Genomic DNA, 23763 nt, shown 5'->3' on the forward strand with positions numbered 1-23763 from the left:
CTAGTTTTTTGGGGTCGACAGCTTATAAAAACGTATTTCTGTTTTGTTTTTTTAGCTTGTTTATTGTACACCTTGCCTCACAGCAGCTTTTAGAAATTGTTTTGTTTTTTTGTTATAAGTCAGAAATGAGGAGGAGGCAGCTTCTCGCAATGCAAAGTCAATGGAGATTGCAGAGGGTTGGATTGTTTCCCCCCCGGTCGGCCTGGTTTTCAGATTATGACGTGTGTCGCTCTGTCTCTATGCTCCTTACCATAACCATGTGTTTCAACAAACTACTAACACAACTCGCCCCTTTTTTTGCCTATATGCTTTGGGCAGGAATGAATTAAAAGGGATATAGTGACATGTACATTCACGGAAGAAAAGCAAAACTACAATCCAGCCGTTTCAGGGAGAAACAGTGCTTACTGATATAGAGAATAACTCCACCACTCTTTGTGCTTTGCAGACCTTTTTCATGCTCAAACAGCAACATTACACACTGAAGAAAGTTGAAAATGTAAAAAATAAAAACCTTAATAGGACCCCTTTAATAAAACTGCACCCATCAGACTTATGATTACACTGAAGAAATTCAATCAAGGCTATAAGCTCGGCCATATCAGAATGTGTCCGGTTGGTTTCCTGCTGCTGAATCTGAGCTATTCCAGCATGTCAGCGGCCTGTCTGATGAGCTGCAGCTCAGAGCGAGTGAAATTGCTTGAAAGGCTCTGTTAATGTTGTAGCTCTTCTGGAGGGCCGTATCTCTGTCTTGCAGAAAGAAGATGTAATCACATGGGCCACGCTTCCACCGCTGTCTGCCGTGTGTTGGCTTATTTTAAGATATTGGTTTGGCTGTGCAAATGACAAGGGTTTATACCCATGCAGCGGTTGCTTAGCAACCGTCAGAAAGGTAATTTTCAGCTTGCAAGGTTTTTTTTTTCTTCTTTTCTTTCTTTTTTTTCTTTCTCTTTCTCATTAATTTAATACATCCATGTGCTGTTTCTTTTGGAGTCATTTTGGATTACCAGCAAAGCCTGTGATCTAGGAATAGAAAATAGCACAGAATAATGATCTGATTATTAAAATCAAATTAGTTATTAGAATTATAATGACTAGATTGTATTATGGTATGTGGCCAGTGTCCACTCGACAGTGATGATGGGAACTGGATCGCCGGTTTCTTACGGCTCGTCCCTGTCTTTCTGAAAAACTGCTAAAGGAATGCTTAATGTGCTTCCCTACATGCCATAACATCTGAAAGAGAAGGCCTTAGAGAGTATTATCTTTGAAAATAAGTTGAACTAGGCCTTTGAATTTGGTTAAGTGCTGAATATCACACATTTGTGATTTCTTATTGATGAGTTAAGCCAGTTAAATTCCCCTTTTTCTCTCCCCGTAAAGCACAATAAAAGCCATTCAGAAGTGTGCCTGATCAGGAACTCCATTAAATACACATACATTCACTGTATATATTTTTTTCTTTTCTTTTTCTTTTTTACATTCACCGTACATGACAAAGGGACGTTACAGCATAATGAGAATTAGCATTTGAAATGGCGGCTTTATGTTTGCAGGCTAAAATACAGGCAAAGTGCAGAATCAAGTGGTACTCCCTGATAAGTGTCTCATCCTGAGATTAAAAGAGTACAATTTCCTCATGAATATATTAACATTTTATGAGCGAAATCAGGCTACAGCAATTTATGCTACTCTGCATAAATAATGTGCAAGCTTAATAATACTGCCTAGCAGGAGGCCTCTCTTGACATGTCAAATTGAATGAGTGTGTGTGTGTGTGTGTGTGTTTCATAGCCAAAATTAATCTTTCTTGTTTATCTTTTCTTGACGTCACTCTCACACTGAAATTATGTCCTGTAACAGTGAGCTGCCAGCCATAAAACCACTGATAGTTTTTAATGTATCACATTTAGTGTTTATAATACTAGAAGCTATTCATTGAGAAACACTATCATTTTATGCCTGACAAGAATAAATAAACATGATGAAGTAGGTCATATAACAGTCTGCAATGTGAAGAGATTGTGACCAAATTCTTTAATCAACTTTAATGTGTAATGCAGGAAATGCACAAATATATAATGCATAAATAATACCACACATGCTCCAACGAGCATACTGTGGAGCTACCTAATGCAAAAATAAACTTTAGCATTAGACATTAAAGGTGCAGCATGTAAGTTTTTTTTTTTTGTTTGTTTTGTTTTTGACTGTACTAATGCAAAAAAAAAAAAAAAAAAAAAAAAAAAAAAAAAAAAAACATATGTTTGCAGATATTTAGGAAACATGCTGAGTTCACATACTCTCTTTCTCTGAAAAACAATGCTACAGCCAGTTATTTTACTTTGAAATGTGCGCTCCGTGTCGGAATGTCTGTTTTTGTTTTGGTCTGTGCGATATCACACATTGCCAATTTACCCATTAGTATTTCGCCACCACAGGTTGCCAGCTGGCGGAAAACACAGCATATTGCAGCCATGGAAGCCAGCGAACAAACTGGTTCAGAGATCGCAGATTCTACCCGAACTAAAAAGCCTCCGTACCATCTAAAAATCTCTATGAACGGGAGCTTATTAAAATGCGATATCAACTCATAAATCAATAAATCAACTTACAGTGTGTACGTCTCCTCGCATTCCATTGCGCTAGTTCCTGTTGCGTGTCCTCAATCTGGCAACCCGCGTGAGCGTCGAGTCTGATCAGGATGGAGCGCGGGAAACAACTCTCTCCAATATTTTGAATTTGGATTGCAGTACCCATTTCAACCGCTAGCTGTCAATCTCACATACTGCACCTTTAATTTTAAACTGTTTTTTTTTTTAAAAGTGTGAAATTACAGCATAATCCAGGATAATAATTGCATTACCTTCACAGTAATTTCACAGTAGGATCAAATGTTTACTATTGTATTGTTAAAAAGCTTGTTTTTACTGTGGGTTTACAGTATTCTAAAACACAAACATTTTTAATGGGGTAATAGGGGGACTGGTTGTCTCCCTCTGTAGTTTTGGTTTGAACATTGGGGGGTTGAAGTGTGAACTGTTTAACAGAGTCCCGGGGCATATGCTCCCTTGTGAGGTCTATTTATTTGTTTGTTTTTTTGCAAAATGGTCCGAAACATACAAATTAGTTAATAACATAACTGCAATAAAGTAGCCTATTAACAATCACTTATTTACAAAGTGTAATGGGAAGTCAAGCTATCTTTACTTAAAATGTTCTTATACTGAACATGTTAATTTCCTGTCATATCTTGGAATATCTGAAAGCATGCAGGTTTTTTCTAATATCTATCATTATTAGCAGAACACATTTTACACATGGGGAAAACAAATTGTTTAGTCGATAATTAAATCTCCTTCTAACTTGTGCTCAGCCTTAAAGTAAACATTGTTTAACTATAGCATTTGTTACAATAAGGATTTTATCACAAGTACGACTATTGATGGCTCCTCATTATGCTTAGGCCACTGCTAACTTTTTTCTTTCTTTTTTTTAATCTATAGCATTTGTTATGAAACAGCAACCTATGCACTTGCCACAGTTGTAATATAAATCTTTAGTGAAAATTCCCTTAACAGAGATTATCATTATAAATTCTACATCTAGTCAAAATTTACCACAATAAATACAATAGAAAAAGCTTTCTATAATTTATGTTGGTGCAGGCTGTTTTCCCCTTTTTTAATCAGTCTTTTTAGTGGCTGTTTTAGATCATGTTTGACTTTCTCTGAAGCGTTTTACTACATTCTCAATATAATTCAAATGGGTTGCACATTTTATCATCAGCGTCGCATAGGAACAGCTCGTGCAAATTTTATCACACTTTTGGAGCGCGCTGGTGAACACGCCTATGGTGATTGGTGCGCCACTCATGCAAAATGAAACAATTGGGCTTCAGTCACAGTCATATTGCGCAGATAATTGATCCGTTCGGTTCGTACAGCTTATAAAAGCTCAGAGCGTGCGATGTATACAATTAATTAATAGCCTGATTATATGTTTCGGTGTGCGCTCAGAGTACCGGCAACAATGGCCGGTATGCAAGAAAAAGTGAGGGTACGCTAGAGCTCCAGCGAGGAGGAGCGAATGTAATTTGGGCCTAATGGGTGGAGATACAATATACAACCGCACCCTAACACTAACCATAACCCTGCCCACAACTCTATCCCTCCACCCCCTTAGAGCTCCAGAGAGGAGGAGCTGGACTGATCCCACCCCAATGGAGCTCCAAAGAGGAAGAGCTGGACTGATCCCACCCCCTTAGAGCTCCAGAGAGGAGGAGCTGGACTGATCCCACCCCAATGGAGCTCCAGAAAGGAGGAGCTGGACTGATCCCACCCCCTTAGAGTTTCAGAGAGGAGGAGCTGGACTGATCCCACCCCAATGGAGCTCCAAAGAGGAAGAGCTGGACTGATCCCACCCCCTTAGAGCTCCAGAGAGGAGGAGCTGGACTGATCCCACCCCAATGGAGCTCCAGAAAGGAGGAGCTGGACTGATCCCACCCCCTTAGAGCTCCAGAGAGGAGGAGCTGGACTAATCCCACCCCCTTAGAGCTCCAGAGAGGAGGAGCTGGTCATCATTTGACTCTGCAGTGAGTACCACTTGACGAAATCGCGTTAAAGAAGTCTCATTCATTTTTTCTTGAAACACATCTTCAGATGCACCTGAACACATCTCAGTGAATGTAACCTGGGGTCCTTGGGTGTCTCGAGTCTTCACTCTAAAAAATGCTGGGTTGTTTTTAACCCAGAATGCTGGGTCAAGTCTGTTGGGTAATTTTGTTGGGTTATTTTATCACATTTAAAACACCTTTGGGTAGTTTTAATTTTCCAGTTTTTGGGTTAAACCTGCTGGGTCGCAACGCTGGGTTGTTTCACGAGCTTCCCGCCTTGGAGATGTTTAAATTCGCTCCCAAGCTGTCATTTTGAGAGGACAAAGGGGCAAAGCAGCTGGGTGCAACTGTTTTAAGGTAAGTTTATATAATGTTTTATTTTATTTTTTCTTAATAATTAGTTTGAATTAGCACAATTATAACTTTTTTCGCACCAATAATTCTTAAACTTATATAGTCAGACTAAAATTGGTGATGCAACTTACGACAAACGGCTATTAAGTTACCTCAGAATCAGATATTGACTCGCATAGTCATTTTAATGTGAGACGACAGATTAATACAGTTAATGATTCTGTATCACACGGAATTATGAAATATGTGAATATCTGTGAAAACAGAGGAAAGAGTCGTTTCTGTCACTGACAAGCGAATTGAACAAAGTGAGTCGAGTCACTCAAAACAAAACAATTGAGTAATATGACTCGCTGCCCTTAGGTAAAACGCCTGCAATTGTCCTTACCGACATGTAAAATACATAAAAAGTAGCCTACGTAAATGTCGTGGGACCGCAGGTATAAAAGAAACTACCATCCGGTTCAAATAAACCGGTTCACACTTGCAAGTTTGAAACAAAATGATTCCCGGAAATGAATCGACTTATCAGCACCGCGAACACTTTCAAAGTGCGTGCGTGCTTACATCAGTGCCGTGGGTTGGACCAGTGAGGTGATTTGGTGTGGTACAAAAAGTATTTTTTACATAGGCTACATAAATTCGTTTTTGGTAAGTGATGTAATTTAAAATTTCGTTTTTTTTTTCCTAGTTAGAAAACCATATGGATATGAACTCTTCTCTTCGAGTGGCAGTTACCCAGTCTTATCGACAAGTTTAACGGTAAGTTCATGTTTATTATACACTTTTGCTGCTTTTACATCTATAATTGAGTGCCTGTGATAATCAACTCAACCTCGCGAAACTTAACGCATAAATTTGATCCGTGCTTAAATATAGGTAGCTCACAAGGCTGCCAACTTCTGAATTTAGCAATTTATACCTAAGCTTGTGGTTCGATTCCGATCTTGATTCAATGTCGATTCATTTGGATAAATATCAGTAGCTACTAGGGATGTCAATTTTCACAAATTCCCATGATCGATCGTCGTTTAAATTAACGATCAATTAATCGATTAATCGTTAGCCTTAATACTGCGATATGCGTCAACTGCAGTGGCTATGGCCAACAGCATGACAGGGTCTGCAAATGCTAATGTTCCTCACCAAATCAATTAGAATGGTTTTAAATATAAATAAAGGGCTAGTAGGATTGTAAAATGTTTCGATGTGATTGATAATTAAATTAATTATTTAATAATCAAATATAACTACTAATACAACGCGTCACCAACGCCGCCTCATATGCGCTAGAATGTGTGACTGTTGTGGACGCGCTCTTCCTGGAACAACTGCACGCGCTGAATGAATCTGCTACCGTTAAACTGGAGCACTTTGCTAGCACGTTATTTATCTAAAAGAAACGCATCCTATATGAGATTAATCAGATATATTTAAAATAAACATAATATTACAAATTATATCTGCACAAAATGACGCAAATTCATGCACAAGTGAACTTGAACTAAGTTACGTGCCATTCATTCAGAACTACTCATGTTGTGGACGCGCTCTTCCTGGAGCAACGCGACACGGCAACTAAACCCAAATAATTCACAATGTTTTATTACAATATTGTTCTCTTTATAATGTTATGTAATATTACAGTCCCAATAGTCATTATTAGTCGTGCACTGCCGTTTGAGCTGCGCGCGCTGAAGCTGACGCTTTATACAGAGTTCTTAACCAAATGCATCCAATATGAGATAAATCAGATATATATAGGCATACACAAAATAAACAGTATTACAACTTACATTTGAACAAAACAAAAGGCTGCGAATGCACACGCAAACTTACATGATGATGAAGGTGTAAAATGGTCCCAAACATAACTCCGGCGCGCTCGCTTTACATGTTTCGCGGTTGAGCAGCGCGCCGCGCACGCGCACGCGCATGAAGACCTGCTTAATCGATGATCGATAAGTTCTATCGATTAAATGTATTATCGACAATTAATCGATCGTCGATTAATCGTTGACATCCCTACTAAATACCTTGCCTTTTATGTTATATTGAAGATTTAAAACAACAAACATCACCTTGTGGAATATTTTCCAAAGACTGATTCAATTTTTCTAAATTAATTGCAATCCTTAAAATTTTGTTACATAAAATAGGCTATCTCACTTTGGAGTGACTAATTTTTGTAACCTTACAGATCTTTTTTATGCAAACAGCAACACAACACACTAACTAAAGTTGAAAAAATTAAAAAGAATAGCAGGGCCATACTATAGTAGGTTTGAATAGTAGGTTCATTAAAAAATGAACATGTAGCTACTAGGGATGTCAACGATTAATCGACGATCGATTAATTGTCGATAATACATTTAATCGATAGAACTTATCGATCATCGATTAAGCAGGTCTTCATGGGCGTGCGCGTGCGCGGCGCGCTGCTCAACCGCGAAACATGTAAAGCGAGCGCGCCGGAGTTATGTTTGGGACCATTTTACACCTTCATCATCATGTAAGTTTGCGTGTGCATTCGCAGCCTTTTGTTTTGTTCAAATGTAAGTTGTAATACTGTTTATTTTGTGTATGCCTATATATATCTGATTTATCTCATATTGGATGCATTTGGTTAAGAACTCTGTATAAAGCGTCAGCTTCAGCGCGCGCAGCTCAAACGGCAGTGCACGACTAATAATGACTATTGGGACTGTAATATTACATAACATTATAAAGAGAACAATATTGTAATAAAACATTGTGAATTATTTGGGTTTAGTTGCCGTGTCGCGTTGCTCCAGGAAGAGCGCGTCCACAACATGAGTAGTTCTGAATGAATGGCACGTAACTTAGTTCAAGTTCACTTGTGCATGAATTTGCGTCATTTTGTGCAGATATAATTTGTAATATTATGTTTATTTTAAATATATCTGATTAATCTCATATAGGATGCGTTTCTTTTAGATAAATAACGTGCTAGCAAAGTGCTCCAGTTTAACGGTAGCAGATTCATTCAGCGCGTGCAGTTGTTCCAGGAAGAGCGCGTCCACAACAGTCACACATTCTAGCGCATATGAGGCGGCGTTGGTGACGCGTTGTATTAGTAGTTATATTTGATTATTAAATAATTAATTTAATTATCAATCACATCGAAACATTTTACAATCCTACTAGCCCTTTATTTATATTTAAAACCATTCTAATTGATTTGGTGAGGAACATTAGCATTTGCAGACCCTGTCATGCTGTTGGCCATAGCCACTGCAGTTGACGCATATCGCAGTATTAAGGCTAACGATTAATCGATTAATTGATCGTTAATTTAAACGACGATCGATCATGGGAATTTGTGAAAATTGACATCCCTAGTATTTAGTATCATTATTGCATATTTATTTTTTATGTCTGTAGCTTTTTGCACAAACTTTAGTATATTTGTTGTAGCTGGTCCTGTTTCTGAGATGTTATGTCTCTTTTCTGCAGAGAATAGAGGTGATTTTGCTCTTTTGGTCCTTCCCCTTCTTCTTCCTGCCACAGTGTATTGGTCAGAAGGTAAATCGGCCATCTATTGACGAAGCTAGCTAGAAAGGCTTTCATTGATCTTCAACTAGTGAGTATAAAACCGCATAACTGCTATTTAAATTGCATTGTAACCTGACTGGAACTGCCTGTTCATTACGCAAGGGATACTGTACATCCAGCCAGTTGATATTGCAGAATAAACTTCAACAGGGTAATCAACACAAAGTGGAGGGATCTCGTATCACCCTGAAGGAGTTTATTTTGTGATGAAAACTGACTGGATGTACATTACCTCAAAACAATTCCTGTTAAGCAACTTTGATCCTAGACAAAAAAACAAGATCAAACAAGACATAATGTAAAGCATACCACTTATTATATGGCTTTTCGCCAAATAAAAATATTGATTGTTGAAATCATGATAAACTCCATTTCATGATAAACTTCACACAGTTATTGAACTGAATTGAATCAACACTGAACTGACTTCAACTGAATAATGAAACCGTTGCCATTTAAACAATCTGTATTTTTGTGTTTATTGTCTTTTATAGGTCGGAACGAACATGGTGGAGTTTCTAAACCGGGCAGAGTCTACATAACCCGTGTCTAAGAGTCGTCTTCTTCTTCGGAGTCAAAAAAAAAGTAAATTTCACTGTGTACATACTGTAAAATAGGCCTACAATTTTGCACATCTGTGAATTTCACTTTAATTTCCTAAGAATTAAATGGTATAAATTACATTGTTCAAAACTAATTTTCTTTCTTTCTTAACTGTATTTGACTTTATTTAACTATACTTGTGTACATTTTTGCATATTTTAAAAATGATTTTGCATTTGCTGACTTTAAAATGAATTGTCTGTTGATTTCACTGCGTATTTAGACCGTTACACATGTAATAGTTAAATGTATAAATGTCATTGTTCAGAACTAATCTTCTTTCTTTCTTTAATTGTATTTGACTATTTAATACTTGATGTATTTTTAAATGATTTTGCATTTGCTGAATTTAAAATATAATTGTCAATGTCACTGTATTTAAACCGTTAAACATGTAATAGTTTTAGAACTAATCTTTATTTATTTATTAAAACTGACAATATTGAACTACTTTGATGTCAGCACTAAATGATTTTTGCATTTAAATTTAATGTGCAGTTTGTTGTCATTGTTGCCAATTTTAACACATTTGTGAATGTCAGTTGACAAGCATTAAAAATTATTTTAAGTCTAAACATGTTCTTCATTGTTTCTTAATTCAAAGTTTTACAGTAAAGCACAGGTGAAATTATAAGAAAAAGAAAAATAACCCAGCAAAAATAACCCAGAATAGCAAATCCATTAATGGTAAAAAAATTACTACATCTTGGGTTTCTAGACAACCCAGCCTGCTGGGTTAAAATGTCACTGGGTTAATTTAACCCAGCATGTGTTCTGTCCAATATTTACCCAGCACTGGGTTGCCAATTGGGTTGTTTTTAACCCAGCCAATTTTAGAGTGTTTCAACATCAGACACCCTCGCCCAGGCGACCCAGCCACGGCTGATCAGACCGTGACTTGTGTTCAGGTAGCACTCGCTTGCCCCCATGGTGCTCCTCTACGGATCCAGAGCCATCTCAAGGCTTTCTCGGCTGCGTCGGTGGTGTTCTTGATGGCCCTGTTTCTTGTTGTTCCTGCAATGCCCAGCGCAGTAAAGGCTTCGTGGAGGGAGCGCCCCACAAATCCTCTGCAGCCAACCTCGATAGGCATGCATCTCGCCTTCCAGCCCTGTGCTCAGCAGTCTGTGACCAGATGTTCATATTTGGTCATCTTTCTTTCGTGGGCTTCTCCCAAGCGGTCCTCCCATGGCACGGTCAGCTCCATGATGATTATATTCTTGGTGCTCTCTGAGACTAGTGATATCTGGCCTCATAGTTGTGCTGACAATGTGCTGGGGGAATTTCAGCTGCTTCTCCAAATCCACAGAGAGTTTCCAGTCCTTGGCTGATGCCAGGATCCCTGCTGGTGCCTTCCTCCCTGCTTGTGGCTGTTCTCCTGCCCTAACAAATACGATTGAGCGAGTGGTGTTGCTCCCTCGGCCGCCTTTGCTGATCTCTTTGCTGATGGTGTCTGCAATTGATTTCAGCACCTGGTTGTGACGCCAAGTGTACCGACCCTGGCCGAGCGCTGTTGGGCAGGAGCTCAGAATGTGCTCCAGCGTTCCACGAGCTGGGCACAGTTGGCAAGTTGGTGTGTCTGCTTTTCCCCACGTACAGAGGTTCAGAACACATCGTGACATTCGGCATCAGTTCACGTGTGCCAGATGTTGGTGAGTAGTTGTGAATATGCTGTTCTAATGTTTGATAAAAAGTATTATCTGTTTGTCATTATTAATCAGATTAGCTCCCTCATGTTCAGTCATTGCATTATATCTGTCATCTCCACTGAGGCTTTGCATTTCATTGCTTTCTAAATCAACACACCTTGCTAATAGCGTGATTTAACACTGTCTGTCACGTGACGTGCTATAGACCTTCAATCAGTTAATCATATCAGGTTCAAAGTAGTAGTAACCACCAGTGTAGTTCCAAAGTGGTATTTGTAATAGAAGCACAGTAAAAACAACACCATGCTTTTACCACGGTAACCTTAGTTTTACTGTGATAGATGTATTAAAATGACACTAACCTCAAAACGTACCATGCTTTTACCACAGTATTGATAGTTTTATTGTGATATGTGTTGTAAATGCACAGTAACCACAACACTTACCATGCTTTTAGTGTCTTTTAATGTAAAATCCAAAAATTCTACTGTAAATCTGTACTTTCCCCTAAATATAATCCTATATATTATATATTTATATATATTTTCTTTTCTCTTTTTTTTCAGATGAAAAGACCGAAAGGGCCTTTCGGACTCAGTCAGACTATTCTTGTTTGTAGAGAAGACAGAAAGCTGCAATGGTATGTATGCGTTGGTTTTAACCCTTTAACAAACATTTTATCAAGCATTTGTTGTTTCTTAAACTTTTTCTTACAAACCCCATAGCCCAACCAATAAGAACATAGTCTCTTTTTTTAACAAGTTGTCAAATTCATATGATACTCGTACATATTCATATATATACTCGTACATAATCCTTCAGCTTTTACTCCTACTGATTCTTGGAAAGTAGTCGGATGTCCCACACACTCTCAGAAAGTTTATATTAATTCCATTGTATTCCTTAAAATTATTACAATTTGGGCCCTGTCTGTTCATGTTCCAATTATACATGATGTCTCTCCACACCTCATAACCTACCTCTGTTTGCAAGAGTGGAAATGCTCATTTGACTTATCACATGACATCATATATTCGATTATGCTTATTGATAGAGGTTTGTTCACTACTAAAGATGTGAGTAGAAGCATAAACTCATGTAGCATATTAACAAATATTGCTGAGGTGAGGTTTATACATTGTAGTGTAGACTGGTGGATGGCACCAGTGCGGTTCAGAATAGAATTCAAAGTACTTTTATTAGTCTATAAATCTTTAAATAGCTTAGCACCAACTTATCTCTCTGAAATGATTACCGAATATAAACCGGAAAGAGCACTCCGATCAAATAATCAGGCTTTGCTATCTACCCCAAAATCGAGGCTCAAGTGTAGGAGAGACCGAGCTTTTCCCGTCGCTGCTCCAAGGCTTTGGAATACTTTACCTATTAGTTTAAGACAAGCTCCATCCCTGTTTACTTTTAAATCCAGACTTAAAACTTTTTTATTTTCAAAAGCCTTCGATTAAACTTGTTTCTGTTAAAATAGATTAGTACAAATTTTTTTTTTTCTTTTTTTTTTTTTTTTTTTTTGTGGTCTGATGTTGTATACTTAAGTGAAATTGATGTGATTCAATGTTGTGACGTTATGTGGATTACATGTGGAAAGCACATTGGTCAACAACTGTTGTTTTTAATTGTGCTATACAAATAAATTGTCATTGTCATTGTCATTGTCATGGCAGAAGAAGGATTGTGAAATTAAATCATAACCAGGTTTGTATCTCCAGTCACAGAGAAATGGAGATGCTCCTTCTCATTCGTGGTTATGGATTCACTGACTCTGACAACCTCAGCTTTATAAATGTATTTATTGCTTTTCTTTATAAAAATGTTATGATGAAGTCTGAGTTAGATCGATTGAAAACAAGCAGTAATACATTATTAAATTTACGGTATCCAATGTTTATTTTTTATGACGTTATGAACCATTTGCACGGATCCTCTTGAACTCTCATTTATTCCCATGCTTTGATCTCCAGACACCATCACTATTCTTTCAGTGGATAATTTGTGCAAATGTCTTGCATAGAGAATCACTCAATAGGAGCTGCAGGCTGATGGCCTGTGAGTGTTTCTACTCCACCAGCTTCAAATGGAAAACACGCTATTAAGCCAGAGAACATTTCCATTTAACAAAAGAGATCTTCAGTAACCTTGGACAGGACTCATGTGAAGATCAGTGAGAGAACACACACAAACACTCTTTTAAAGGCTCTAAACACAGTTATTCGCTCGTATAGTGCCCCATTCTCTTTCTCTGTTGTTATGCCGTTCCCCTGGGCACAGTAAGTATATGCACCCTATATGAAGAGTTCGGCTGAGTGAGTGCATCAGCGATATTGTAAAGGTTTTACAGGAACCTTGATCAAATTGTTGGCATAATGCCTCATCTCTATAAAACCAACAGTTGATGAGGTAATGAAGGGCAATTCAGGGAAAGGCTGGACATCCAATATTGATCAGAACATCAGAGTGTGCCTGAGTGTACACACACACACACACACACACACACACACACACACACACACACACACACACACAGAGAGAGAGAGAGGAATATGGCTGGTCAACATTACGGCCGCAACACAAAATGTTCTATTCTTGATGTAGACAACATTTCTTGCATGGAAAAGATTTTATAATCATTCTAAGATTTTATAATGATTTAATAATCATTTTTATTACATTAATAAAGCTTAATGTATTCATTTTGTAGAAGAAACAAAAGCAAAGAATACAACACTTAATATGCAGGATTCAGTGGACTGATATGGTTCCCAAACATTCAGGCCTGGAAAAGTCATGTAAAATCTTTAAAAAATCATCTAAATTTCTCGAGTTACTATATGCTCAGCTCTATAAATCACTCTTATCAGTGTGATGGCTATACAATTATTTTAAACATGGCATGTTTACAGATTGTGTATCCAAATGTTTTTTGTTGTTTATTCAAAGATTTTTGAATATACATCTCATACTGTATATATGAATATGATGATATATATGAATGTACACATGAGAAGGAAGAAATAATGTGTTATTCTGTTGTTTATTTATATCACAAAAAATGAATAAATGCAGGTAATGAGTCATTTCTATTGACTCAATGCTTTTTAAATCCATCTAAATTAGTAGATGGAACTACAATGGTAATTTGAGATGAAGAGAGAGGAATAGGAAAACATTAATACATATGTCATATGACCTTCCATGTCCATGAATTCATGGATGAATATTTAAATCCTGCTCAAATTTCTGCATGATTTTGAACAGATCTGATTTGAACTGGCAAACAGTGTAAGTGCTCTTAAAAGGCATACTATCATTTGCACTGATATATGCGCATGCACACACACACACAAACACACACACACACACACACACACACACACAAACACACACACACACGAATAATTTTAGTTCTTTGCTTTATTCATCCTAAGGATATTTTACATTTTAAAATGTAAATGGGTAAAACTGGTCTTTCAGTAAAAAATTACCTTCCCTTGGATTCACTTCATAATGACAAGCTATTTATAAGGAAATATTAATCACTGCCAGGTGAGAAGGAGCAAAAGCTATTATTTTTTAACTACTGTGAGTCTCTTTCATGGACTCGCAGTGGGAGTTTAATGAGACTTGAGCAGCGAGAGGATCGGAGTGAAGCTCAAGGTGTTGAAAGCGGATCACAGGGTGTTCCTTTCTTCAGTTCCTTCTAGCCCTACTTGACTTTCACAATGGACTCTGACGTGAGGAGAGAACAGAAATAATTTTTGCCCAACACAGACACAGAAAAAGAGAGCGAGAGAGAGACTTGTGCGTTGAAAGTCGCCGTCACCTTGAGAAGTCAGGGGGTCGTCATAGAGCCCAGAGCAAGACACATTACTCATGCTAATATCTGAACAAAAAGCAGCCGTCCAATTAAAAGTCAGCAACTCGAGGGATACGAACAGCAGCAATCCAATTTCCAGCAGGTCTCTTCTCCTACTGTTCCCCCATAAGAGTGTAAAGTCCATAAATCCAGCAGGACCTGCAGTGGATCCACTCATGCTTGAGAAAGAAGAAAAGGTCAGCAGGACTTGACATTAGGAGGGTTTGCTTTATAGAGTTGCCTCACCTCAGTACACACCTTCTGCCCGAGGCCAGTGAGGCGAGACATGCTTAAAACACACTACACCTTATTTAAGGTGATGACCGACACACAAGGGACAACATACACAGGTTCAGCCAATGGTAAAAATACAAAAAAAACAAAACAAAAAAAAAACATGGAAAGTGTCTCGAAGCTTGCAAGCTGAATGGAATTTGAGCACAGAAGTAGGACAGGCGTCCACATATACACAAGAAAAAAAAAATAAGATGCTACTTCAAGTTGTCTGTTATCACCTGATTAAGATGAAAGAAAGTCACAAACTCCAAAGACTGTGATTCATTGCCTCAACTTGTGCCATACTAGCTGTTTTCATGTGTGGCTGTATAAGTTAGCACACAAAGACGAAAAGTTCAATCAATCAAAACAGTTTTTAATCCAATTACTCACAGAATACATCACAGGGGTAACATCCACATTACCAAGATGAGACTGGAGAAAGAACTGAAAAAACAGGGAGTATAACACACAGACTAAATGAGTTAATTTAATAACAGGTGAATAGAATCATTAATCAAGGGAACACACTGGCACACAGTAGGAAACTTGAGCTGCATGAGGCTGCAGGCTTCGAAGGGCACATTCGAAGGCTGAATGTGTCACAGTGGCTTGACGAAGGCTGTCCCAATTCGAAAGCTCCTTCAAATACGGCCTCCAAATGCGTCCTTCATTTCCCGTGAAATGAAGGATAGAACAGTAGAGAAGGATTCATTGCATGAGAGAGAGAGAGAAATTGCCGAATTAAACTTTTAAACCTAAGTATTGGGTTTCAGCTTACTCAAATATCTAAATATACAAATGTACAAATGTTGACATATCTTACCAAGATGCGATTATATATAGTTTATACTCTTTATTATATACAGAAATGGACCATGGTAAACATATTTAGGTAACACTTTAGAATACTGTTCCTTCATTAATGAATAATTACACAGGAACAAACGAGTAACGAATTATTAACATTCTAGTAACTACTAACTAACAAGAAACTCTGATTAACAAATTAGTAAGTAATATCGCTCAGATGAATGTAGTAGTTCACTATTAGCTAATCAATAACTACAAATTTTTTCGTACCTCCCAGAGAACTACTATCTACAGGTTCATAATTAACATGAATAATGCATACTTTATAATAAAAGGTAATGGTAACCCACTAGTAATGACTCAAGTATTACTACATCATTCTAAAGGAACTACTAATTATTTGGATCAGTATTCTAAAGTGAAAAACATGCTAACTATCTAATATTGACTGAAGTCATTGTAAGCTTTTGAGATCTTTGTAAGATTTTGAATAGCAATTCCTTCCAATGGATTTGGTAACACTTTAGTCATTACTAGTGTGTTCCCATGATCTTCACTTTAGAATACTGATCCAAATAATTAGTAGTTCCTTTAGAAAGATGTAGTAACACTTGATTCATTACTATCCAAAACCTTACAAAAGCCTTAAAAGCTTACAATGACTTCAGTCAATATTAGGTTGTTATCATGTTTTTCACTTTAGAATACTGATCCAAATTATTATTAGTTCCTTTAGAATGATGTAGTAACACTTGATTCATTACTAATGGGCTACCATTACCTTATATTAAACATTGTGCATTATAACTATTTATTAACCTGTATATAGTAGTTCTTATAGTCTTCAGTGAGGTATGAAAATTAGTAGTTATTGATTAGCTAATAGTGAACTACCACATCCGTCTGAGCGCTATTACTTACTAATTCGTTAATCAGAGTTTCTTGTTAGTTAATAGTAGTTACTAGAGTGTTACTAATGCATTACTCATTTGTTCCTGTGTAGTTATTCATTAATGAAGGAACAGTATTCTAAAGTGTTACCCATATTTACTGTAGACAGTTTGTGAACCCTGTTTTGTTTTCAGACAGTTTAATATAACTTTCAAAAAATGTAAATTACAAACGTTACTGACACTCATCAACAGTGGCTGTCATAGTTGCTAAGTGACAAGAACAGTCCTCCATAGGTAAGACTGTCCCATTCAACAACGCTCGGTCCAACCTTCGCGGCCTTCAAAGGATGCAGCCTCTGAATTGGGACACAGCTTATGTCACACAGGCAAACAGGAACAGGGAAAACTGAAACAAACCACTATAAAACTCAAAACTCAAAACACTATAAAACTGTTTCTGACGTCACAAACTACCTTTTAACTAATCAGGTCAACGTGTGATCATCAACGAGTGGATCTCTGAGCTGCTGTGAGTGAGTGGAGTCGGGGCTCATTTGCATATTCATAGAACCACGTATACTAAATGAGGCAAGGGTGTAGAAGGATTTTTTTTTGTATTTTTAGGGCCCAAGCCCTGAAAGGGCGAAGGCCCTATTGTTTCCGAAAGGATTTTTTTTTTTTTTTCTTTTTTTTTTTTCTGCCTTTTTGCCACTTTTGGGGCCCTTAACATGCTCAAAAACTCTTGAAATTTTGCACACACGTCAGAACCTGCGGCCATCAGGGTACCCGGGCGTGGCAGGGGGGCTCGACAGCGCTCCCTGGAATGGTGTCCGAAAACTTGGTCCATAAATCAAACACGCAGGCATGTAATAATTTGAAACTCAGTACACATATAGATCTCATCGGGCCGAATAACTTTCGTGCTCTAAGTTTTACAAAAGCCCAACAGGAAGTCAGTTATTATACGTTGTTTGGAAAACGCATACAATGGAATGTGAAATACTCCTCCTAGGGAATTCATCCGATCGCCACCAAACTCGGTGTGAATGAAGTCAAGACATTGAGGATGAATTCTTGCGAACGGATTTTTGATATCTCGAACGGTTTGACCGTGGCGAGAAAACGAATTTATGGCGAATAATGGGACACAGGAAGTGTGTTATAACTTCTGCATACATTAACTGATCTTGATGAAACTTCAGCAGTATGTTCGTTGTAAGAGGCCGATCACATGGATGTGACTATTGTGAGTCAAAGTTATAGCGCCACCAACTGGCTGCAGGAAGTTTGTCACTTTCAAAATGCTTTGAAATCACTCTCTTATTTTTACCCGATTTGCTTCAAACTTTATGTGTATAATGTAAACACACGGCAGATGTAGACCTGTGAAAGGATAATTGATATCTTAGATACTGTTGCCGTGGCAACACATCAAACTTTAATATTCTTTTCAGATGCTTTTGAGACTCTTAGCATATTTCAAATTGGATGAAACTCAACAGACACATCACACTTATTAGCCAGTAGACATGTGAAAAGTTTCAGAAACGGGCGTGGCAGGGGGGCTCAACAGCGCCCCCCCTTGAACGGGGTCTGAAAACTTGGTCCATATATCAAACACGCTTGCATGAATTAATATGAAACTCGGTACACATATAGATCTCATCGGGCCAAACAACTTTCCATCGGTCAAGTTTTACGCCAACCCAACAGGAAGTCGGCTATTATGGGTTGTTTGAAAAACGCATGCTGTGGAATTTGATGTACTCCTCCTAGAGAATTCATCCAATCGCCTCCAAACTCGGTCAGCATGAAGTCAAGACATTAAGGATGCTAAATTGCGGACGGATTTTTGATATCTCCAATGGTTTGGCCGTGGCGGGGACACGGATTTATGGCGAGAAAAGAGAAACACGAAGTGGTATAACTTCTGCACACATTAACTGATCTTGATGAAACTTCAGCAGTGTGTTCGTGGTAAGAGGCCGATCAAATGGATGTGACTATTGTGAGTCAAAGTTATAGCGCCACCAACTGGTAGCAGGAAGTGTGTCACTTTCAAAATGTTTTTGACAAAAGTGGGGGGGGGGTTACTTTTACCCACAGTTACAAAAATCAGTATTGGGTTCATCGAGCCGGACAACTTTCTAATTTACAGTCATTAGCTCCGACCAACAGGAAGTCAGATATTTTAGTTTGAATGTAGATTTTTTGGATATTTCAGACTCTAAGTCTTTAGCTACTCCTCCTAAGTGGTTTATTTTATTCCCACCAAACTTTTTCAACATGATGAAAATACATTAAAGATGCTAAATTGTAAACAGATAATAAATATCTCAAACAGTTTTGCTATGGCGAGGGATTAAAGTAATGTCAAAAAAGGAAACACTAAAAGCCTCATATCTTCTAAAAATTTAATTATACACCATTTATTTCTATATAAAATTATACAAATATCAGAACTAAACCCATTTTATTCCTTTTGTTTCAATTTAATAATTGTTTAAGTTTAAAGACATCCAGAATGTTTTTTTAGTCCAAAAAATAAATAAATTATGTCATTCATATTGCTATACTGCCCTCTTGTGTTCAAAATCAGGTAGGCCTATTGTATCTATATAAAAATATACTAGGTATGTGCCGGTGAGAATATTTTAACACCGGTTAATCAACGTGTGACACCGCTGGGGGCTTTTGAATCGCTAACTTAAAAACGAAAGTAAAATATGTTCGTCCGCACTGACATGGATAATGGTGCAGAGCAGAGCGAGCGTTTTCAATGAATTCCTATGGAAATAGGAATGAACTAAAAAACGTTGACTCTGTTCTGCCCGTTCCTCGCCGTGGACGCGCACCGTTATGAATGCCCGTGCACCGTTATGAATGCCGAGTTTCATAGTTACTTTATATATATATTTATATATAAATATAGCTGCGAGCAGCGATGGAGGGCCCAAGCTGGTGACACCGCCACCTCGGTGCCTTTAGTGTAACTAAAGGCACCAGGGTGGCGGTGCCACCGGCTTGGGCCCGCAATTGCTGCTCGCAGCTATATTTTTATTTTGGTGATCAAAGTTGAGTTTTAAAGGATACAATTATTGATTTCAGGGGGACTTTAACAATACTGTAATTTTAACAATACATACACATTTTGACAGTGATGTCAATTTTGCATACATGGTGGAACATTTTGGATCATTCAAATATCATAGCACATATCGTTTTTTGGCAGAAGAATAAAAAAACATTTTCTCATTACTTGCTCATTATGTTTGGGTAAAAACAGAATCTAATTACCAATATTACCACTATACCAATAAAGTGACATTTTCCCTAAAACAGTGGTTATCAAATCGTGTACCTGAGTAAATATGCATTGGCACAACACTCACTAAACCTCATGCATATTGATATATATAAAAATAAAAAAAAAGTTTTTATGTAAACACTTTACCATGTCTTCTATTCACATCTATAGATATAACTGAATGAGTCTCTTATACTGAATGATCACAAGACAAAAAATATATATATATTTTCAGTCTAGGTCAACTTATGGGTTCACCTCATTGCTACTTTTAATTTCAGTGGAGCTGAATTTTTGTTGAAGTTGATTGTTAGTTTTTCATTCTCTTTAATGGACTTTTAGTTTGTGTCACCTTGTTTTCATTTGTTCTGTTCCTGTTTCCCATGTTCCCACTCATTATTTACTACCATAGTTAATGATTGTTCATTACATGTTTTTAGTTGCTCATTATCTTAGTCTAATTCAGTCCTTTGTCTAAAACCAAAGCTGTTGCATGTCTTAGCTCCTGCCTTGTATTGACTTTGTCTTGTTCATAAATAAGCTGCAAGTAGATCCACCTCGCCGCATACTTAATTTAAACAAATAATTTTTTGCTCAGTCAACTTAATAAATGTAAGTTCCTGTGTTAAATAATATCAAGCAATATCATGTAAGAATCATGCTACAGACAGTTATGTTTAATATTTAAAACATATGGAATAAGCGAGCAAGAGAAGCCTGATCTCACCACTATTGCTACTGCAATCAGTATGAAGCTATATACTACATACTATAACTGTCATATAGCCGTTCACAGCCTGGGCACATGCACTACTCTTCTAATATTTAGTTATTCATCTAATGATATACTTACATGAGTGTGTGTCCAGATACTTTTTCATACTTACTGTATAATGCCATACTGTTTTGATCATAGGATGCTGTTCTCTAGTTTCCCCTCTGTGACAGGATGCCTATCTTGCTGATAAGTGATGAAGAGGTTAGGTGTACACCCAACTGACACATTTTTTTTCTAAGAACATTTTGCCAATATTTTTTATAAAAACATTATTTCCGAATGTTCTATGAACATTAAAAAAAAAAAAAGAAGTTTTTCTTGGTTATGCAAACATTTGTTTTTATCATTTTGCAAACATTATAGGAAGTTTACTTTTGAATGTTCTCTGAACATTCTGAAACTAGTAACATTTAAAAAAAACAGACAAAAGTCCAACTAAAATGTTTCAGATATAAATCGTTCCATTAACGATGTAAAAATCCAGATAACTTGTAAATGTAAATATTTTATTAACGTTACTAGAAGAATGTTTGTTCACTGAGAGAAGCTTGCCACAACCTTAGCCAAATTTCAGGAAACGTTCCCTGTTATCTGGGAATGAGCGTGTGGCTGTTACCAGGACGTGATCTCTGTGAGAAGATAATAAATAGCAGAGTCAGGCTGGTGACTGTGATGGTTGGCTAATGCCTCCACATTCCCCATCATTTCCAATAATGAGTCCATCTGCTTGCTGTGGTGAGCTGTCTCTCTCCATTTCACCTCCTGCTAATTCACACTTCTTGCCACCTCACATGCAACTGCACATCTCTCCCTCCATGACATCATTCCTCTTCCACATTTCCGGTGCGTGGAGAGGTCACTAGGGACCCTGCTTACCAACAGGCTCAGATTGAGCTCACTGGAGACGTGTGTCTGCCCATGATCAGATCCTTCCCTTCCAATTACATTCAGGGCTGCAGACGAACGGGCCCGGACACTCTTCAGGGACATCTTGAGATGCTGCACATCATACAATTCCATAATCTTTATCTGAAACCTTGCTGATACTGAAACCCCAGAATTATGTGCTGATAGACCACCTGGGTGGAAATGCTTGCATGTGGATTGACGGATGGATGGAAACATACAGTGCCACAGCAAGTTCCTGTAAGACCAGAGCAGCAAATCTTCGACAACAGAGAAAGCTCGATTTGAAAGGAAATTATGTCTTTAGATTCCGTTAGCTGATTAATTGAAAACATACATGTGCATATTACATCAGTGCCCTGAAGCTCGTGTGATGAGCATGAGATGAGCTGACAGACAGCAGGTAATCACAATTTTCAACAACAATTATAAAGGAACTGGCACCATTTTGAGTCACTCAAAAGTGTTTTCTGATGTATTAGTGTTTTCTAAGTGAAACATTTTTTAACAATAAAATTATCAATGTTGTTAAAGGCTACTTGAGTGCAATTTGTGTTTCACTACACTGAAAAGAAATGGTGTAGAAACAATTTTCTCTCAGTATCTAGTAGTAAGTGCCATGGTCCCACTTCATATGAACCACTATGTCTTTAACTACTATGTATTTAAATTAATCATTTAATACAATGCACTTATTGTATATATACTGTAGATGTTTTTACATTGCTCATATATATATATATATATATATATATATATATATATATACAGTATATATATATATATATATATATATATATATATATATATATATATATATATATATATATATATTGCAATACAACATCAACACAATAAGTACATTGAACCTAAACATTTGTTTTTCTAATGTACATAAAGACACCGCATATAAAACGTGACCAATTTCACAAATAATTACAAAGAAACAGCAAGTAACACATTTAATTAAATGTAACATTGTAATACTGAAATTGTATTTTCTTGTAAAAGGCACTCCAATAATCTTTGATTTACAACATTGAAAAAGTATTACTTTTTTTTTTTTTTTTTTTTTTTTTTTTTGAAGTGGCACAGCATGGCAAAATAATGATTGTTTCTGAACCTCTGCCATTGCTTGGACATACAGGTTGTCTCAGTTCCAATAACGAAAAATCTTAACCTTGTCCCGGCTATATTAAACCAGGCCTGCTACAGGAGAATGAGGGGGACTCAGTTTCGCAACCTACCCTACTGGATATTGTGTTCAGGGTTAGATCGTGAATGCATGAATGCGTGAATAAACAAATGGCAACACAAATATTTTTCAACATATATTGAGTTATTTACACAATATAATTGACCATGCACACAAAACAAATAAACTCCCATCACATAAAATGATCACAAAGAAAATAGTCAATATCCAAAATAATGGTGTGCGTGTATGAGTATGAAATGTCCAATAAAATGCAGATTAATGATTTAATTTGGTAAAGAGAGCAGTCAATAGAATAAGCAGTCTTATCTCTTGATGGTAGGATATGAAATTGTGAAATGTATTAGATGTCCTTGTTGGGGTAGGCCTGGAGTCCTTTGAATAAAGTCCTTAGGCAGTTGCAGTACTGCACCCAAGCAAGCTCCAGTGTTCAGCACTCTTCAAGGCAATGTAAGTTTGCCAGTGAAACATAAAATCCTGGTTAAGCAGAAAACCAAATGTTTCTCAAGGCAGGATCATTTAGAGAACAAAAGATGTGGTTACTCAAACTGAACCTGAACTGAACAGTGTTTTGGTAGCGACTCCTGGAGCCACATGATTATTGTGAGTTGGGTACAAGCTTACACAGCTCTGCTACAGCAGCTGAGATGAAATGAAAGCTTGGCCGCTTTGAAAAGCTATCTGATGTGAGTGACAGGACATGTTTTTCAGATGGTACTGAATGATAAACGGGCATCACGTTCAGAAGAGCATAAGCCGAGCTTAGAGATTCACTACCGAAACTGACGCTAATTTCAGACTCTTCAAGGCTGACGGACACGAGTTTTTACATTTGAGCACGGCTGATGCAAACAAGAAAATCTGATTAATCATCATGCTGCTGTCTGTCACGTCTTTCCTGCCATCTTT

At 37.3% G+C, this 23763-nt stretch overlaps 1 long non-coding RNA gene across 1 annotated transcript; it reads left to right on the forward strand.

The window, feature by feature from the left end:
• The first annotated feature begins 4767 nt into the window (after nt 1-4767).
• LOC307172953 lies at nt 4768-9916 on the forward strand. The gene is made up of 3 exons (XR_013823784.1): nt 4768-5731; nt 8447-8573; nt 9040-9916. It is a non-coding gene; the product is annotated as an uncharacterized lncRNA (long non-coding RNA).
• The last annotated feature ends 13847 nt before the right edge of the window (nt 9917-23763 follow it).

The sequence above is a fragment of the Squalius cephalus genome, assembly GCF_949319135.1.
Source record: "Squalius cephalus genome assembly, chromosome: 15".
In the NCBI taxonomy this organism is placed as follows: domain Eukaryota; kingdom Metazoa; phylum Chordata; class Actinopteri; order Cypriniformes; family Leuciscidae; genus Squalius; species Squalius cephalus.